We start from the raw sequence: 19,825 nt of genomic DNA, 5'->3' as shown, positions 1-19,825 counted from the left end.
CCATCGGGTTTACTTAGGCCTGTCTAAGAAAGGTGGAGATTTAGAAGAGGAAGACAAAGATGATCAGTTTGATGCCATAGAATCAGGATCAGTTCATCTTATCTCGACTACTCCATAGAAGTTGACATGCAAAACATTGTGAATTGGCAAATTGTTTGGAAGCATCCAGACTACAATAGAAGGCGATATCAGAAATCATTTAATACAAAGAAGCCTCCTATCAACCAAGAATCACACAAGCAAGAATAAAAGATGCAATAAAACCTGTGCCCTCTGTCAAATCCAGCTCAACTTAACTCTCATACTGTTCACCACCTATATTTAAACTTGAGATAAAGAAATTTCAAATAAAGAGAATTCACTATGGACTCTTTTGTCTATAAACTCCCTATGAGAGTTTTACACAGACTAAACTTTAAACCACTAATTATATTGCATATGTCCTAAGTAAATCTTACTGATTCTTCTGTTCTGCTCTAGAGATTCTCATACTCAGGATGGGAGAACATTTGATGGCCTAGTTATGTAAAATCTATTCAATTAAATTAACTTACTGTGCCTGTTGCAATGAAGAAAACAATGGCATTAATATTGTTTCACAGAGCTTATATTATGTGGTAGGAAATAACCCATGAATGAGTATGTAATGAAGCTTAAGTATACAATTAAAATCAAGGTAAAAATGAAAGGCTTGTCAAGGTTGATTTTCTTTTTTCTCTCTCTCTCTTTTACTCCCCCCATCCCTCCCTATCTTTTTCTTTTGTCTCCATTTCTTTCTTTTTGACCTGCCTTCAAGGGTAGAACCTGGAACTCTAGAGACAGCAAAGCACTGCTCAGGAACCTAGGTGTAAATCAGTGGAAATGAGACCCAATAGGTATTATGCAGGCAGCTAGGGACACAGGCTGGTTCTATGCTCCCACTGGGATCTAAAAGAAAGTGAAATATCAACTTTTATTTTTCCTATTACTCTCTTCTCAGCTTTTAGGTTCTTGAGTAGATTCAGGAAACTTTCTGTCTCATATTTTACCTGCTCTTTTGATTTTTTGTACAATATCTTGTCAATATAAATATTCTGAATTTGATCCCCTTCTTGCTTGGATCCACTGCCTTTTTCTCAGGAATTGATCCCTTTTTGTAAAACATTAATCATTATATTTGGGACTTTAACTATTGGACATCCTGAGGATTAAACCTTTTGTAAACCTGACCCAGAGCCTACCTTTCTTGTTCTATTGGCTCCTAAATCCTCCTGGGAAAGTGAAAGTCGCTCAGTCCTGTCTAACTCTTTGCAACCTCATGGACTATACAGTCCATTGAATTCTCCAGGCCAGAATACGTAGTGAATGGGTAGCCTTTCCCTTCTCCAGGGATCTTCCCAATCCAGGGACTGAACTCAGGTCTCTGATATTACAGGTGGATTCTTTACCGGCTGAGCCACAAGGGAATTCTCCTGGGACTCAGTACTTAAACTAGCTTTATATCTGAATTGATCAATACATAAATGGTGTCCTTGTCATATAAGCGGACTGAATTCTAACTTGAGATCATCAGGACAGACCAACTTCAGTCCAAAACTTGTCATCTTTTAAATTTATATCTAATCAATCAGAATTGGGTTCTCAAACCCTGAAGATCTCATTTAAAAAAAAAAAAGTCTCAATGACTTGTTTCCATCAGTTCAGTTCAGTTCAGTTCAGTTGCTCAGTCAGGTCTGACTCTTTGCGACCCCATGAACTGCAGCACACTAGGCCTCCCTGTTCCTCACCAACTCCCAGAATTCACCCAAACCCATGTCCATCAAGTCGGTGATGCCATCCAGCCATCTCATCCTCTGTCGTCCCCTTCTCCTCCTGCCCTCAATCCCTCCCAGCATCAGGGTCTTTTCAAATGAGTCAGCTCTTCGCATTAGGTGGCCAAAGTATTGGAGTTTCAGCTTCAGCAACAGTCCTTCCAATGAACACCTAGGACTGATCTCCTTTAGGATGAACTGGTTGGATCTCCTTGCAGTCCAAGGGACTCTCAAAAGTCTTCTTCAACACAACAGTTCAAAAGCATCAATTCTTCAGTGTTCAGCTTTCTTTATAGTCCAATCCTTTATAGTCCACATCCATACATGATCACTGGAAAAACCATAACCTTGACTAGATGGACCTTTGTTGGCAAAGTAATGTCTCTGCTTTTTAATATGCTGTCTAGGTTGGTCATAACTTTCTTTCCAAGGAGTAAGTGTCTTTTAATTTCATGGCTGCAAAATCATCTGCAGTGATTTTGGAGCCCCCCAAAATAAAGTCTGACACTGTTTCCACTGTTTCCCCATCTATTTGCCATGAAGTGATGGGATCAGATGCCACGATCTTAGTTTTCTGAATGTTGAGCTTTAAGCCAACTTTTTCCTCTCCTCTTTCACTTTCATCAAGAGGCTTTTTAGTTCCTCTTCACTTTCTGCCATAAGGGTGGTGTCATCTGCATATCTGAGGTTATTGATATTTCTCCCAGCAATCTTGATTCCAGCTTGTGTGTCCTCTAGCCCAGTGTTTCTCATGATGTACTCTACATATAAGTTAAATAAGCAGGGTGGCAATATACAGTCTTGATGTACTCCTTTTCCTATTTGGAACTAGTCTGTTGTTCCATGTCCAGTTCTAACTATTGCTTCATGACCTGCATATAGGTTTCTCAACAGGCAGGTCAGGTGGTCTGATATTCCCATCTCTTTCAGAATTTTCCACAGTTTATTGTGATACACTTGTTCCCATTTAAAAAAAAAAAAAAAAGACTCTCTTTATCTCTTAAATATGTTTCTATTGAGCTTACCTGGTGACATCCACATTAAAGAATCTGCCTACAATGCAGGAGACCCAGATTCAATCGCTGGGTCAGGAAGATTCCCTGGAAAAGGAAATCTACCCACTTCAGTATTCTTGCCTGGAGACTCCCATGGACAGAGGAGCCCGGTGGGCTACAGTCCATGGGGTCACAAAGAGTCAGACATGACTGAGCAATTAACAGTTTCACATTATGTTTCTATCAACATTTGCAGATGTTTCAGATAATTTTTCTTTTGTATGTTTGTTTTCTAATTTTCTTGACACTGAGCAGTATATATATGCACCATATTCATTTTATTTTGAATAAAGCATGAACAGATCCTAGACTGTTATATTTTAACATTTCTATCTTACTACTCTTCCTAACAGTTGCACCCTTGCACACTTTGCACCTTCTTAACATTTGAGCCCTATGTCTGAGATGAGTATTTGTCTAACTTACATTAACTGCTTCCAAAGTACAGAGTCATTACTCAAAGACAGCTTTCTAGCCATGCAATATATTTCTTAGTCACTGTTCCCTCTTGGATTGGCCATGTGACTAGCTTTTGTCAAAGAAATCCCAGTTCTGGTCTAAGGCTTTGAAACACAAATCTGCCTCCTCCATATTGTGTTATTATTTCCACTCTTAGTCACTCAGTCATATCTGACTCTTTGTGACCCCACAGACCGTAAGACCAGGTTCCTTTGCCCATGGAATTTCCCCGGCAAGAATACTGGTGTGGGTTGCCATTTCCTCCTCCAATGGATCTTCCCGACCCAGGGATGGAAGCTGTGTCTTTTATGTCCCTTGTATTGGCAGGTGGATTCTTGACTACTAGCATCACCTTAGAAGCCCCATTATTTTCCAATAACTATGTGCAAATAATGATACAGAAATAAGGGATGGTGAAACTGGAGCCCCTTAAAAAGAAGAATCCTCCATCACTCTATCACTAAAGGGAAGAAAGACATGCTGCAACCAAGAATAACAAATTAAAACTTTTTTAAATAATTAAGAAGTTTTTTTCTGGTATCATATATTAATATTTTAGATCATTTTATTATCACCACACATTTGCCTTAACTACCTAGAGCAAACAGAACACTTTTAATTCAAGTAACATTGATGTTTTTCCATTGGGAAGTTTTTGTGGATGCTCCTGGACTAAGTTTAGTGTCCCTTCTGTGTGTTCCCCTTGTCCATGTTATTAATATATCACATATAATGTCTGTAATTAAGCCATACTATATAGTTTTTTTTTTTTAATGTACAGAAGAACAGGTATTTAATGTGACCCTTCTATTCTTATTCCTAAAGAAGACTGGACCTGGAAAGGACGGAGTGGAATGACAAGAATATATAGGTAGCAGATGAGATCTAGTTAATACAATGCAATACTAGTATTGCCATCTCTGTATTTACAAGGCACTTTATAGTTTTACAAAAACACATTTGCATCTGCTATCCCATTTAGTAATCATAACAATCCTGTAAAGATGGCAAAGATTATCATCCCCATTTTACAAATATAACCTTAGAAACCAAAGTAGAAATGGAATTCAATTAACACATCTGAGTCAATGAATTTAGAAAGCTTCTAAAAATGTTGCAGAAGACATGTATTCTATTCATTATAGGCTTAATTTAACTTTCCCAAGTAGACTGTATTTGTATTTGCTCACAGAATAGAAGAAGGAAATGGCAACCCACTCCAGTGTTCTAGCTTGGAGAATCCCAGGGATGAGGGAGCCTGGTGGGCTGCCGTCCATGGGATGGCACAGAGTAGGACACAACTGAAGCGACTTAGCAGCAGCAGCACAGAATAGGAGTAATTTCTGCCTTGGTCTGGATAACAGCTTCAGCACCTTACCTTTTGACTTGAAACATATGAAATCCTGAAACATATGAAATAGATATAAACTCAAGAAAGAAGTGATTGAACACATAGCAACAATTGGAAAGCTACATTGCTTTAAGATCTAAAGGCTCTACTGACATCTCAGAAAGTCAATAGACACACTAATTTTTTAATTTTATTTTTTAATTGAAGGATAATTGCTTTACAATGTTGTGTTGGTTTCTGCTTCATAGAAACTCGAATCAGCCATAATTATGCATATATCCCCTCCCTCCTCTGTCCCATTCCACCCCTCTAGGTCATCACAATTGGCCAAGCTGGGGTCCCTGTGTTATATAGCAACTTCCCAATCTCCCACATTGGTTGAATTAGGCAGAAAGAAAGGGCATTCCAGGAAAAAAAAAAAAAAAAATCTACTTCTGCTTCATTGATTACACTAAAGCCTTTGACTGTGTGGATCACAGCAAATTGTGGGAAATTCTTAAAGAAATAAGAGTACCAGACCACCTTACCCGTATCATGAGAAACCTGTACACAGGAGAAGAAGCAACAGTTAGAACCGGACATGGAATGTGGACTGGTTCAAAATTGGGAAAGGAGAATGTCAAGACCATATATTGTCACCTTGCTTATTTAACCTATATTCAGAGTACATTAAGGAAAAAAGAGGGTTGGATAAATCACAAAATGGAATCAAGATTGCTGGGACAAATAACAACCTCAGAAATGCAGATGATACTACTCTAACGGCACAAAGTGAAGAGGAACTAAAGAATCTCTTGATGAAGGTGAAAGGAGAGTGAAAAAGCTGGCTTCAAACTCAACATCGGAAAAAAAAAGTCATGGCATCTAGTCCCATCATTTCATGGCAAATAAATGGGGGAAAGGTGGAAACAGTGACAGAGTTTTTCTTGGGCTCCAAAATCACTGAGAACAGTGACTGTAGCCATGAAATTAAAAGATGCTTGTTCCTTGGAAGGAAAGCTATGACAAACTTAGATAGCATATCAAAAAACAGAGACATCACTTTGCTGATAAAGGTCTGTATAGTCAAAGCTATGGTTTTTCCAGTAGTCATATACACATGTGAGTAAATAAGTCTGAGCACGGAAGAACTGGTGCTTTCAAATTTTGGTCCTGGAGAAGACTCTTGAGAGTCCCTTGGAAGTAAGGAGATCAAACAGGTCAATCCTAAAGGAAATCAACCCTGAATATTCATTGGAAAGACTGGTACTGAAAGTGAGCCTCCAATACTTTGGCCACCTGATGCTAAGATTCAACTCAGTTTGGAAATATTGAGGGCAGGAGAAGAAGGGTAGGACAGAGGGTGAGATGGCTAGATGGCATCACTGACTCAATTGACATGAATTTGAGCAAACACCAGGAGATAGTGGAGGATAGAGGGGACCGGCATGCTGCAGTCCATGCAGTCACAAAGTATCAGACACAATTTGTCAAGAGAACAATAAAAACAACTAGCCATGTATTTTACACATGATAGTGTATATATGTAAATGCTACTTTCTTAATTCATCCTACCTTCTCCTTCCCCACTGTGCCCACAAGTCTGTTCTCTATTTCTGTGTCTCCATTTCTTCCCTGCAACCACAATTTCAAAAGATATACTAATTTGAAAACAGTGTTTTCTCCTGGTTTATTCATTTAATATCCTTTAAATGAGCCCTTACAACTTCACCAAAAATATTTCCAACTGAATATTTGTGTAAGCTTATTTTATTAACTGTTAAATTTGCAGAATTTGAAAAGTCAGTAGTGTTCACAATGCCATGTGAGACAAAAAAAATCTAATGAACAACTGCAATTTTTTATTTGGTAAAAAATGGTAGTCAATATTTGTGTCATGCCCATCAATATTCCTCATATACTTATTTAGCATTGATGCATCTTAAATATAAATCAGTATTAAAAGTGTTAATGGCTATGCCTATCTGCATTTGGTATAATTAACTTACAAAGGAGAAAATTATCAGCAGCCAAAACACTTCAAAAATGTAGTTCAGAAATTCAAAGAAGCTTTTACTAGATTAATCAACCATGTGAAAATAGCATCTTTGAACTATAGATAATTTTACATAATATGATAGCTAACTAAGCTTAAGTACAATTTTTCTAAAGAAACTGAAAAGCTTTTCCAACAAGTTTTTAGACTGCACATTTTTATATATTCAAAGGGAGATGATGCTTGCTTCCTTACCTCTACAATTTTAGGTGCTTGCACTCCTAAATAAAATAGATTTTTTTTCAGGTTAATCACCTTTAGCCAGAATCTGAACTGTTTCTTGTTAAATTCTATTGCTTTTAGGCTTAAACTACTTCTTAGATGTTCCCTTTCATAATTAAGGTAAAATCTTCAATTAAAATCCTTTCTGAAGTTCTGGTTTATTGTCAGTGTGCCAACCTAATTCACTGTTAGATCTTTAGTGTAACTGAAATGTACAATAATTCATGTTTATATGAGTACACTTACAAATTACAAGTTGAACATTTATTTGAGGCTTAATGAGTATGTTATCTGTTCTTTTTTTTTTTATTTTTATTTTTTTTTAATTTTAAAATCTTTAATTCTTACATGTGTTCCCAAACATGATATCTGTTCTTTTAAGACTCGTTTTGGAGTTGCAATTCACTTTCTGGTTCTCCTATTCTATCAATTCCAAAATAATCAGCAATTTCCTGTTATTTCTGTTAAGGTTTTTATTTTTGAATTATTCTAAAGAAGAAAGGGAGGTTTGGTACATTATATTTTGTATCTAAAATATCTGACTAGCACTTGGAACAAATTGCACTGCTTGATGATTCTTACTGTTCCACACCATCATTAAATACAAGCAAGGAACGCTACCACTTTTTAACCAAACATTTTTGTTTTCATGCCTGCCTACATATATGTACCTTAATTTATCCTATTACCAATGAAAATGTTCTTTATTTATGGAAAGTTGTTTGTTGAGCTCTGAAAGCAGGTCATATTAGTCCAAATCATTAGTCATGATTCATAGAGACCCAAACAAGTGAATACTTTTGAAAATTGAATTATAGCAATTCTATACTGTTCTTTATGATTTTGTTAGTTAGTACCTTGGAAAATCTAAACATTTTGGAAAAGTACACAAAGTTTCAAATCTCAGGCACAGTTCACAATTGTGTATCCAGCCAAAACATAATCCTTAGAGTGAAAATAAATTAAAGTAAAATAAAAATAAAATAAAAGTTAATTTCTAATCTAACTTCATATTTCTGTTTATCAGCAAAAAGGAAAAGTTTTTCAAAAGCTCAGGATGTCAATTATCTTATTTTTGCATGTATTTCTTACATAATTTTTTAAAACATGTTTAATGTTTTAATTTTATTCTTTTGGAGCATTTTGTTGCATCTACAGAGTCCATGAAGTGATCAAAATATTTGTGAACAAAAGTAAAAACTATACATGCCTGTATATGGTATTCAAGTGTTACTTCATTTTCTATGATCATGTTCAGATGGTTTCCCTCCATCTCATCCCTTCTTTTTCTTCTTTATTTTACCTATTTTTGATCTTTGCCAATATCTTGAAAACTGACTTGACATTTTTCATAATTTCATTCTTTCAATATACTTAACTCATCCTTTCTCTAAGGATTTGTGTAGGTCTGTGCATGAAGATAAAATAGATTCCTTACAGTTTGATCTTAAGTGCTTATACAAAAGTAATCCAAGGAATATCATATTTTAAAATATGGTAAAAAAGAAGGCCATTGTTATAGATTGGGTTTCCTGGGGAAATAGATTGGGTTTCCTGGGGAAATAGACTGGGCAAAGGAGGTTAGAGGCTGGAGTTTTACTGAGATGTGCGCTCAAGTTTTATGCCTCACATCACAGAGGTAAGTTGATCTATGACATAGTTACAGTAAGAAATTTAGTGTATCTATGGGACACACTGAAGCTGAGATGATCCTTCAGTGTTTTCCCAGGTTGAGGCAAGCAGGTCATGTCTTTATTTATCAGCATTTACCTGTCATTGGATATGGTCTTCCTGGGAAACAGAGTTTGTCCTTCAAGAAGGTGGTCATCATAAGTTGAGACAATTCCCAAAGTGAACTCACAGCTCCAAGTTACAAGCCAACAACCTTCCCAGGATGTGAAGGAATAAATCCTCTAGAACTGAAGGTAGAATCTGGCAGCATAGCGCCCACAATAGACAACATGCCTAAAATTATTACCTTGATATAAACTTAAAGGTAAGTTCTTTCAATTTGATGTATTACATGAAGGAAATTATAGGAAAACAAAAAGTTTATTTTTATTCATATTTGAAAAATTAGAGGGACAAGTGTTGTCACAAACAGAATTTATGTTTAGTAACTTCATTTCTGGACCTACTTTCCTTTCTTAGTCAATTTTTTCTCATTTTTCTCTCTGATAAATATTCACTTTCTGTATATTTTTTATCTGAATTTATAATCTCTCCTCCTTTATATCCCCAAATATCCTATTTTCTCCAATATTTTTACTTCAATTAGCAGTCTTTGAATAAATAATTCTAACTAAGGAATTAAATACAAAGTATACCATGAATGACTGAATATTTCCCACAAAATTAGTTGTAAAATAGCTTTTCATGATACTGTTTCCCATAAAATGAATGCCCCCATTCTCATTCATGACACCTGAAACACTTGATAAAGTGTTCAGGAAAAGCACCTGATCGTATTTAATCTCATTCTTTTTTTAAATCTTTTTTGCTGCACCGTGCAGCATGTGAGCAGAGAAGGCAATGGCACCCTACTCCAGTACTCTTGCCTGGAAAATCCCATGGACGGAGGAGCCTGGTAGGCTGCAGTCCATGGAGTCACTAGGGGTCGGACACGACTGAGCGACTTCCCTTTCACTTTTCACTTTCATGTAGGGGAGAAGGAAATGGCAACCCACTCCAGTGTTCTTGCTTGGAGAATCCCAGGGATTGGGGAGCCTGGTGGGCTGCCATCTATGGGGTCGCACAGGGTCGGACATGACTGAAGCGACTTAGCAGCAGCAATTAAGAACTTGCAAAAAGTTAGCTAGGCTCCTGGTCATCACTGTATGAATCTTCTGCTGAAACTAGAACAAGTAAACTAAGTAAATTAGGTAGTAAATGGGAAACATTTACTGAACTTATCTTTCCCTTTAGAGGTAATCTTCTAAGAAAGTGAGAAATAGAGCATACCTCTGGTCTTGTAAACAAGACTGGGTAATTTTAATAATGAGTCTAGTTATTTTATAACACTGGATCACCTTAGGACTATATCATTTGAGTTTTGTAATACCTCTGAGCTTCCGTTTCCCCTGCTGAAAAATGAGGTGTTTGTTCTATAGTCTCTGAAGTCTCCCCAAGCACAAACATTCTCTGAATCTATGAATACCCCTTGTTCATTTCCATCTGCATCATTTCTCAAATTTTTATTACTTTATATGTTTTTTGTTTCCCAGTTTATCATGCAGTACTTTTTGCAACCTTACATATTCCTCTAGAAACGTTTTCTCACACGTAAGGCACATTTGTGGCTAAACCATCAGAATTATACTTCTGAGAATACTCATATTTTTATTTCTAAAATATCAACATTTGTAATCATTAAATGCTGAATCAAACCTTGTGAATGACATCCTGTAAGGTGTATTATCTTCTTAGAATCAAAAAATAAAGCTAAACTATTTTGAGTTCTAATACTTCTAGCTCTATGAAATTCATGTCAGTTTAATAGACCCAAATATATATTTTAAAAAATAAAGAGATTGTTGTTTTTGAGACTTAGATATGGACTTTTAATTAAAATGAGTAAACTAATAAAACTACCTTTTTTCACAGATTTGGCAGTATGTAAATTTCAATGTACAGGAAATTTTGTTCCTTAATTAATATGAATCATTACTTTTCTCATCTTTCATTACTTACTGTTTTAATTCTTTGCTAGTCAATCAGAGTTTCAAAGAAGAGCAAGAAGAGATAAGAAAGCCTTCCTCAGCAATCAATGCAAAGAAATACAGGAAAACAACAGAATGGGAAAGACTAGAGATCTCTTCAAGAAAATTAGAGCTACCAAGGGAACATTTCATGCAAAGATGGGCTCAATAAAGGACAGAAATGGTATGCACCTAACAGAAGCAGAAGATATTAAGAAGAGGTGGCAAGAATACACAGAACTGTACAAAAAAGATCTTCATGACCCAGACAATCACAATGGTGTGATAACTCATCTAGAGCCAGACATCCTGGAATGTGAAGTCAAGTGGGCCTTAGAAAGCATCACTACAAACAAAGCTAGTGAAGGTAATGGAATTCCAGTTGAGCTATTTCAAATCCTGAAAGAAGATGCTGTGAAAGTGCTGCACTCAATATGCCAGCAAATTTGGAAAACTCAGCAGTGGCCACAGGACTGGAAAAGGTCTGTTTTCATTCCAATCCCAAAGAAAGGCAATGCCAAAGAATGCTCAAACTACCACACAATTGCACTCATCTCACATGCTGGTAAAGTAATGCTCAAAATTCTCCAAGCCAGGCCTCAGCCATACGTGAACCGTGAACCTCCTGATGTTCAAGCTGGTTTTAGAAAAGGCAGAGGAACCAGAGATCAAATTGCCAACATCTGCTGGGTCATGGAAAAAGCAAGAGAGTTCCAGAAAAACATCTATTTCTTCTATTTCTGCTTTATTGACTATGCCAAAGCCTTTGACTGTGTGGATCACAATAAACTGTGGAAAATTCTGAGAGAGATGGGAATACTAGAAAACCTGACCTGCCTCTTGAGAAACCTATATGCAGGTCAGGAAGCAACAGTTAGAACTGGACATGGAACGACAGACTGGTTCCAAATAGGAAAAGGAGTACATCAAGACTGTATATTGTCACCCTGCTTATTTAACTTCTATGCAGAGTCCATCATGAGAAACGCTGGACTGGAAGAAACACAAGCTGGAATCAAGATTGTTGGGAGAAATATCAATAACCTCAGATATGCAGATGACACCACCCTTATGGCAGAAAGTGAAGAGGAACTCAAAGCCTCTTGATGAAAGTGAAAGAGGAGAGTGGAAAAGTAGGCTTAATGCTCAACATTCAGAAAATGAAGATCATGGCATGCAGTCCCATCACTTCATGGGAAATAGATGAGGAAACAGTGGAAACAGTGTCAGACTTTATTTTTGGGGGCTCCAAAATCACTGCAGATGGTGACTGCAGCCATGAAATTAAAAGACACTTACCGCTTGGAGGAAAAGTTATGACCAACCTAGATAGCATATTCAAAAGCAGAGATATTACTTTGCTGACTAAGGTCCATCTAGTCAAGGCTATAGATTTTCCTGTGGTCATGTATGGATGTGAGAGTTGGACTGTGAAGAAGGCTGAGCGCCGAAGAATTGATGCTTTTGAACTGTGGTGTTGGGGAAGACTCTTGAGAGTCCCTTGGACTGCAAGGAGATCCAACCCATCCATTCTGAAGGAGATCAGCCCTGGAATTTCTTTGGAAGGAATGATGCTAAAGCTGAAGCTCCCGTACTTTGGCCACCTCATGCGAAGAGTTGACTCATTGGCAAAGACTCTGATGCTGGGAGGAATTGGGGGCAGGAGGAGAAGGGGACAACAGAGGATGAGATGGCTGGATGTCATCCCTGACTCGATGGATGTGAGTCTGAGTGAATTCCGTGAGCTGGTGATGGACAGGGAGTCCTGGCATGCTGTGATTCATGGGGGTCGCAAAGAGTCAGACATGACTGAGCGACTGAACTGAGTCAATCAGAGACCCTAACTTACTATTCTTCTACTGTGTAGTGCTAAAGAAATACTTCTACTTGCCTGGTATATTGCACATGTAATTCCTTTTTTTTTTTTTTTTGCATATACAGGTTGATTTATTTACAAATATACTGATAATCTCTTCTTATTTTGTTGTTTCCTTTTTTGCTTTTGTTAGAAGAGGCAGAAGGTAAGAGTGCAAGGCAGAGTGGGGTAGGTGTGGTGTGGTAAAAGGTAATAAATATGTTAACAATGACAAGTTATTAAATAAAATGTGTCTGGAGATGGCAGTTTCTTGATTTAAAAAAAAAACACAACACTACGCAAAATATAGTTTGCAATGATTTTCTAACAGCTTAAACTAGTTTCAGGTTTTAGACTTTGAATACTATTTTTTCTTGTTGCTATGATCTTTCAGAATGTTTTCTAGTGTTCAGTCCAGTGAGATTTCCAGTTTGAGTGCTAGCATTAATTTCTGGAGCTGGAACCTACTGAGTGCAGAAAGGCTATTTATTGTTACAGAGCAGCAAAGCCTGTACTAGAAAAAATGTTCCCTAGTCCCACGTTTGCTACCAACTTTCATCTTCCAGAGTGTGCCTTTTGACATAAATACTTATGCGAAAGTTATGAAGTGCTTCTGAATAAATCTACAGCATATATTTTTAAGAATAAGTCTTCTAAAGTAGCCCATGAGGAGAAATATAACAAACAAACAAGACACTCACTGAAAAGTATGGTCTGAAATGTAGTTGAAAATTGTTGTTTCACTGCAGAGAATTTCCTAATTAATTCTCCTAGTTACTGCAGTGATTATTCAAGTTCTAACTTATTCTAGCAAAACTCCTTCCAGTACAGTGATAAGATATTTAAAAATTAGTGACCATTACAGTTTTAAAGAGCTTTACATGTACCTCAGTGGGTAGAAAATCTGCCTGCAATGCAGGAGCCATAGGAGATGTGAGTTCAATCCTCAGTTTGGAAAGAACCCCCTGAGGAAGGGCATGGCAACCCACTCTAGTATTCTTGCCGAGAGAACCCCATGTATAGAGAAGGCTGGTGGGCTACAGTACTACGGACTGCAAAGAGTTGGACATAACTGAAGCGACTGAGCACGCAGTCTTAAAACGTTTAAAATTGTGTTATATTTTGTCATATGAAATCATGCAAATGATAACCATTATTGCTTTGGCTTCTATTATTTACCAAAATTTTAAACACTTTTAGATTTTCCAACACAGTACAGGTTTCTCTTTTGTAAAAATTAAAAAATAATAATAATAAAATAAAATTGCTATAAAATACATGTTATATTAGAGGTAATCTCTAACAAAAGTCTAAAATCCAACTATTTCTGTGAAAAGCTTGCTTACTTAGAACTTGACATTATGGAAGACCAGTGTTGTTTCCTAATGTGGGTGTGGGGATGAGTGTGCATGTGTGAGAGAATGTGTGCTATAAAAATTCTCTAACCTCGATATTAAAGATAGTTTTGGCACTAGTACACCCTATTCTGTATTAGAGCTCAGGTGTCCAAAGTCAGTATTATGAGCAAATCTAACCATCTGTGATATGCACAAGAGAGGCTGTCTCTGCCTCCTAGACATCTCCTGAGTTTAGTGTAATCCTAAACTGGCATGCCTTTGAATTGAGTCATCTTACTATTTCCTTAGGGGAGGAGGTGACAAATATAGAGGGATTGCCTTAGAGACAAGAGCTCTAAAGCTCAGACACAGATGAGCTGGGAGAGTAGGACTCACTGGGTACACCAGAATGCCACGTACGGTGGTGCTAGGTTTAGGATCATAGAAATATATTAGGAAGCCTCTGGCCTACATTTTGTTTGTTTAGAAGCAAGTTTAGCAGAGACCGACACAGTTTTAAATTCTAGTCTCATCATTTATGAATTTGTGTGACTTTAAGCAAGGTATTTAACTCTATGCTTCAATTGCCTTCTGTGTAAAATAAAGATAATCAGTAATTGGCTTTTCCTGGTGGTTCAGTGGTAAAGGATCCGCTTGCTAATGCAGGAAATACAGGTTCAATCCCTGGGGTGGGGAAGCTCCCCTAGAAAAGGAAATGGCAACCTACACCAGTATTCTTGCCTGAGGAATTGCCTGGACAGAGAAGCCTGGCAGGCTACAGCCCATGGTCTTACAAAAGAGTCAGCAGGACATAGCGACTAAACAACAGTAACAATTGGTAATCACCAAATAATTACCATGGTAATTATAAGTCACTGCAAGAATTAGAAAGTTTGCATAGCTTTGTTTTTTGGAATCATTCAATAAATGAGAATTATATTAATATTGAAAATAATTTCAAATAACATTACTTGCTTGTGTCCAAAGGAATTGTGTCATTGTTGTTGCTGTTGTTAGTCGTTAAGTCATGCTCACTCTTGTGACCCCATGGACTGTAGCTCACCAGGCTTCTCTGTCCATGGTATTCCCTAGAGAAGAATACTGGAGTGGCTTGCTATTTCTTTTTCCAGAGGATCTTCCCCATCAAGGGATCAGAACCCTGGTTAATTTCAGTAAACCAGTTTATATGTCAGCTGACTATTAATATTTAGAGTTCTTAAAGCTATCAGATTGTCTGTCTATCTATTATTTATCTGTTTTGTTTTCCTAGTAGATTCTCTCTCACCATTCTCTGTCCTTCTACTTCAATCTTAGCTATCTACTTTCTGGGCTTACTGAAGATTTTACACCCTAAACTTAACTTCTTGATTTCTAATGTAGGAAATCTTGATGTGTAGATTTCACTTCATTTTTCTTGGTTTTTTAAAGAATGGGTACATATTAGATCATTTCTGAAATCTTGCATATCTGAAAATGCTTTTCTCCTAGAATTTTTGATTGAAAATTTGTCTAAGCATAGAATGCCAGGATGAAACGTCTTCTCCTTAGTAAGAAAGCATTGCTCTGTCACCAACTAGATCCACTATTGTTATTGAGCAGTCTAACTTACTCTTTAATTCTTGGCATCTAAATCATTTGTTTTTAGCCGAATAAGTTTTGATCTCTTATTTATCATCTGTCTTCTGACATTTCAGTCAGTTAAATAGTCTGGGGTTTTGATTCTCTGTCAATGTGTCTACTACCATGAAGGAAAAAGTCATATTCATTAATTAGTACTAGATTTTATCAATTAGATGATAAGTAAGTTGCCTCCATTAACAGAACTACAGAAAATCTTAGGACCAGATCCATAAGCTGGCCAAGGTGTCTTCTACATTTTAATAACAAAATTTTGATTAATTATTTTGCATGTTTCCTTCTGTTAAATGATACTGGCTTTATTTCTATAGTGATAACATAAAGCTTCCTTTTTATTTTTCATTTTTACTTATTTTTTTATTTTATTAGCCATACAGTAAGAGCAGAGTCCTAACCACTGGACCATCAGGGAATTTCCAAGTTTCCTTTGATTGATGGGGTCGCAAAGAGTCAGACACGACTGAGTGACTGAACTGAACTGATATGAGTCAAAAAAGTGGTCTGTAAGATATATGGAGGAGGGAAAAAAAGTAGTGATCATGTGTGCCCAAAATCACAAACTGGTACATACACTTAGCAAAATGCACAAAAGATAGATGAGAACATGAAGGTGGTGTTAAAAGGTAATGTTCCACTCTGCTACTGCTGTCCCTTTGTGTATTATAGGCCTGATATTTTCAGTGCTTAAGAGCTAAAGAACTTTCTAAAACTACTTTTCTGTTTGGTATAACAGGAGCACTGTGATTCAGTGTCAGTATTTTTGTTTGCGCTCTTATAGTTTCACACCACAAAGATGTAAGGTGCAATTTGCTCAGTATCACTTTGCAGCAATAATACTGTGGCTTTGGCGATAGTTTCTAGTTATTTCTTTATTTGTTTCCTCCACTTAGCTAAATGGGCCCAAAGAGATAGCATTTATTTGGTATCATTTAGCCAAATATTTATAAAATGGTGGACTAAGAGTCACTCATATTTTCTTAATATGACTTTCTCAAGGTAGGAATTTTGATCACTCATATATACTCTAAGACTTTCTGGTAAGGGGGATAGAGACAGAAAGATGACATGGGCAGGAAGTTAAATAATTCATTGTCTGCTTTTTGGCAGGGCTCTCAAATATCACTTTTTTGGGGAATGTGGACCCAAGATTGATTTTATCTGAGGGTCCATCACCTATAAGATTTTTCCCTTGCCTGTGTATTTTTAAAAGAGAAATTGCAGTTAACTGTTTCTCAAACTCTATTTTCTTTCATTAAACTAGTTGGATTAATTATATATTTGAAATAATACTCACAGGAATGATGGGCTACTTTTATACTGCACTCATACCAGTTTTAGGCTTCTAAATAGAGGTCTTAAGATACTTTTGTTTTAGTTATAATTTTATCGTACAAGATACTATCTTTTGAAACTCAGCTTTTGACTTGGAAATTTCTAGTACATAGAGTCCCCATGTGTGTTTCATAATGGTTGAAGATGTTTTAACTCCAATGGGATTAAAAAAGAAATGTCTGTACTCTTGGAATTATATATCTCTATGAATGTATGGCAAAGTGAGTGAAAGTCACTCAGTCGTGCCCAACTCTTTGCAGGTAGAAAACTGGAGTGGATAGCTGTTCCCTTCTCTGGGGGATCTTCCCAATACAGGAATAGAACCCAGGTATCCCGCATTGCAGGCAAATTCTTTACCATCTGAGCCACCAGGGAAGCTCCTATGAATGTATAAGGCAAATATTATGGAAGTAGTGAGTTAGAGAAAAAGCTTCTTGTAATAAATCTCAGCAATTTATTCTATTATACAAAGAAAAAATTTCAGAACTGAGATGAATTACAGAGACTGCATTTGAAAAAAAAATCCTTAATAGTTTGAAGTAATAGCTTACAATTGTTCTTTTTGGTTCAGACACTAAGTTAATTATTATTGGCATGTCACATTCTGGTGCCCATACAATTGAATATCACTGTTTACCTATAAATCTGCAAGCACATGTGTTTTAAAGCAGTTCATGTAAAATTTTGATCTGAGCTGTACTTTGTTTTATCAATAACAATCATTTTCACCTGTGAAATAGTGGGAACGTACATATGCTTCTTAAGTTGTTCTAAGATTAACTTGTTACATTAGTAAAAGAAAATAAGTTTCTTTCTTTTTTTTGACTATTTTTCCCTATCAAATATTTTTTAACCAGCTTTTAAAAGCAGAGTATCTAAAAAAGTTTTTTTTTTAAATCAGAATATCTAGGAGCAAAGCTATCAAATAATTTATCATCATTTTTACCTTTTGAGTTAATTTTTGAATGCTATTTGTTCCGTATCTGAAAAGAACCAAGGCTTCCAATCAGTATCTTCCCAGATATTGAATGCTTCCTCAGTTGCTTTGTTCATCTCTGGTGTAAGAATAATAGGTTTTAACTGGAGATCAGAGGAAACAATTAACCTTAAGGAGAAGTACATGGCACTCTAGTTAATGGAAATATTTTTCACATTTTATTCACATGAATAAGATGACCTTAAAATACATTCTGGTTACCACTCTACAATAATAAGAGATCTATTGAATGACTTTAGGCAACTAAGGGAAAAAAAAATCAATGAAATGATCAAAACTTTGTTAATGGAGAAGTTTCTAACACTCTGTTATGTAGAGAACATTGTTATGTTGATATGCATGGCTTCCTGTAAGTTGGAAGACAGTAATGATTTTAACACAGAGTTTAATCTTCTGTGGAGATGGCATTATTAGAAGAACTAAAGTACATTGTATTAAACACTCAATATTTTAAAGCTGATTTTTTGATAAAAAATGTTTTTCACTTTTTTCTTTACTCATTTTTTTTTCATTTCTCATACTCTCATTTTTTGTTTGTTTTTGTTTTGTGTTGACTTTTTTTCCCATTGTGGTAATAGCATCAAATTCCAAGAACTTGGAGGGTAGATACAGATGTCACTTTTTGATATATTCTTCATTCTGACCTAGTGTGTAGCATACTTACCCATGATTATAATGTAAGACTACATTCATGCATGCTAAGTTGCTTCTGTTGTGTCAGACTCTTTGCAACCCTATGAACTGTAGCCCAATATGCTCCTCTGTCCATGGGATTTTCCTGGCAATAATACTGGAGTGGCTTGTAAGACTAGACTGGTACAGTTCAGTTCAGTTCAGTTCAGTCGCTCAGTCGTGTCTAACTCTCTGCGACTCCATGAATCGCAGCACGCCAGGCCTCCCTATCCATCACCAACTCCCGGAGTTCACTCAGACTCACGTCCATCGAGTCAGTGATGCCATCCAGCCATCTCATCCTCTGTCATCCCCTTCTCCTCCTGCCCCCAATCCCTACCAGCATCAGAGTCTTTTCCAATGAGTCAACTCTTCGCATGAGGTGGCCAGAGTACTTGACCAAAATAATCATGATGGTATGATCACTCACCTAGAACCAGACATCCTGAAATGTGAAGTCAAGTGGGCCTTAGAAAGCATCACTACAAACAAAGCTAGCGGAGGTGATGGAATTCCAGTTGAGCTATTTCAAATCTTAAAAGATGATGCTGTGAAAGTGCTGCACTCAATATGCCAGCAAATTTGGAAAACTCAGCAGTGGCCACAGGATAGGAAAAGGTCAGTTTTAGTTCCAATCCCAAAGAATGGTACAAAGTCACATCTAAATCATTTCCAATCCAAATGGTTGTTTTCTGTCTTCAGTGTGTGTGACAATCTTGTAAAAACTTATTAAAATAAAAGTTGCTAAGCCTAGCCCTGGAGTTTCTGATTCTGTAAGTCTTGGGTACTCATACTCCTGTTGCTTTCCCAAGGGATGCTGAGGCTACTAGTCTAAGGATCAAACTTTGAGAACCAGTAACTTAAACATTTCCCTGCTCTAGCCACTAATTGCTGTGTGTGCTGTGCTAAGTTATTTCAGTCATGTTCAACTCATTGCAACCCAATGGACCATAGGCCATCAGGTTCCTCTGTCCATGAGATTTTCCAGGCAAGAATATCGGAGTGGGTTACTATGCCCTCCTCCAGAGGATCTTCTTGATCCAGGAAACAAACCTGGGTCTTCTATGTCTTCTGCATTGGCAGGCAGGTTCTATACCACTAGCACCACCTGGAAAGCCCCAGCCATTATTACCTTTGCCTAAATCCTATCTGTCTCCCCTTATCCTCTTAATTAGCATCCTGTTGTTTAGTTGCTAAGTTGTATCCTACTCTTTGCTACGCCATGAGTGTAGCTCACCAGTTTCCTTTGTCCATGGAGTTTTCCTGTATTCTACTGAAGCCATGCCCTCTTCCAGGGGATCTTCCTGACCCAGAGATCAAATGCAGGTAAAGAATCCTGCAATGGCAAGTGGATTCTTTACCACTGAGCCAAACAGGGAAGCCC

This window comes from Budorcas taxicolor, chromosome 6, assembly GCF_023091745.1.
Source record: "Budorcas taxicolor isolate Tak-1 chromosome 6, Takin1.1, whole genome shotgun sequence".
Taxonomy (NCBI): Eukaryota; Metazoa; Chordata; class Mammalia; order Artiodactyla; family Bovidae; genus Budorcas; species Budorcas taxicolor.
The sequence above is the reverse complement of the archived record's forward strand: the minus strand, read 5'-3'. Positions refer to the sequence as shown.